Raw genomic sequence first — 2197 nt, 5'->3', positions numbered from 1 at the left:
TCCTTGAACCCCAGTCATGACTTGGTTCGAGTCATGATAAAAAAGTTGGGTCAACATATAGATGAAGACACAGACGTAACCTGACCCTTCTTCTTCCTTCACTTTTTCTTCTATTCTTCTTCTCCGCGTTTTTGATCTTCTCGCATGCTTGACTGTGAGAAAGGAGAATCAGAGTAACATTCATGGTGTATTGGACTGCTGGGTGAAGTTGCTGAACAAGTAGCATTGCCACGGAAAGAAACGACGAAGATCAGGTTAGTAAGTGAAGTTTTAATTTTTTTTTTCACAAATTTCTTGATACTCTGTTCTTGACTTTTGTTTCAGTTTTTGTATTGCATTATTATTGTTTAAGCAATGTGCTGGTTATATTTAGGACATTGACAGTTGTTGCATGTGAATGATGCTAGGTTTTTTTTTCTTTGCTGAAGAAGAGAGTGTCAATTTTATCTTTTGCTGTCTCTGGATAAATGTTATTATGTGTGTGTTATTGCTTGTGTTTAAAAAAATTGTTATTTAAAAATGAATGATGAACTATTGTCCTGTTTGGAGTTTGAAGTCAATTAAGCCAGTACGCTTTATTTTTTGAAATTATTGTTGAGATTTTTATTATTTTGCAATGTAGATCAATGATGATATAATAATTGTCATCCACCATGGAGAAAGTTTTGAGACAAAAGAAGATGGAGAAGTGGTGTATGTCGGAGACCAAATTGAACAATTGTTTAGACTAGAGGAAGATACATTGGACGTATTCTCAATAAAAAATTACTACAAGGTTTTAGGATATGACAACTTGAAAGAGTACTGGTGGCTAGCTCCTGGGAGGCCCTTAAAGACTAGATTGAGAGCACTCTCACATGACAAGGAGCTATTGGAGATGTACTTTCACGAAAGAATAATGAAGGTGCAGTGCATGTGTACATTGAGCATGGAAATTCTGAACATGAAGGTGATGAGGTTCCACAACTGATTCCTATGACCCCCAATCCAAAAACCCTTGTATCATACACCACCTCAAATCCATCTTCATGTATTCTAAATACATCCCTTGAACAAAATACTATCACATTTCCTAAAGCAAACTCTGCACCCGCACCCCCAGACCAGCTGAATTCTACACTTCCAACTCAGCCTAATTCTGAACCTTAAACCCAACCCAACTCAAATCATCTAGTTCAGCCCACCTCTAAACCTGCAGTCCAGCCCAAGTGAAAGCCTGCAATGAGACCCAACTCTTCACCTACAAGTTATCCCACCTTAGATCCTACACCCCAGTCCACCACCTCCACACCTCCAGCCCAGCCCAAGCCATGTTCTTCTAAACAAAAAATAAATAAATCTGAGAAGTCTATTCCACCCACCACTACAAAGAAGTCCGCAACAAGTGTCAAAAAGAATTCAAAGTCTACCCCCAAAGAAAGGTGCCGTCAAGAAGGTACCAATACTACCACCAAAACAAGTGACACGATTAGCTTCAAAATTTGCACCCAAAGGGAAGAAGGTTGTTGGTGATGTCTCTACAGTGACATTAAGCAGTGACAGTAGTGACTCGTATGAGAGTACAGAAGATGAGCTCTATAGGCCTAAACCCAAGGCTTTTGATAATTCAAGTGATGATTATTCTGATTCTGAGGTTGCTGAAGCAAGAACCAGAGTGTTGAAAATGAAGAAGAATAAGGCAAAAGGTAAGATATATCTCGAAGACTTGTGTGAAGAAGATGAGCTGATAGTTCAGAATTCTGATGAGGAAGTTGATATGGGTCAAGTGATAGGAAAAGTTAGTGAGGTCCAGCCACCATATGACGCCTTTGATGCATACCACGATGATTTCGATGAAAATGATTCATGAATATCTGAGAAAATGAAGACTCCACCTAATTCAGACGAAGAATCTGATGTGGATGATGACGATGCTTTCCCAATGTTCATGGAGGGAGCAAGATTTGGAGAGCTAAAGTTGGAGGTCGGGATGAAGTTCAATAGCAAACATGATTCTATCGAGGCAGTGAAGGAGTTCACCATACAAGAGGGGAAGCAAATCAATTTCAGAAGAAATGAGAGTTATAGGGTGAGAGCTGTTTGCAAGTACAAGAAGGAGGGTTGTAAGTGGATTGCATATGCCTCTATGGATCATGAAGAGACTTGCTAGCAGTTGAAAACATTCAACAAAAACCACACATGTGCAAGGAGGACTAAA

Source organism: Arachis hypogaea, chromosome 10 (genome assembly GCF_003086295.3).
Source record: "Arachis hypogaea cultivar Tifrunner chromosome 10, arahy.Tifrunner.gnm2.J5K5, whole genome shotgun sequence".
NCBI lineage: Eukaryota > Viridiplantae > Streptophyta > Magnoliopsida > Fabales > Fabaceae > Arachis > Arachis hypogaea.
The sequence above is the reverse complement of the archived record's forward strand: the minus strand, read 5'-3'. Positions refer to the sequence as shown.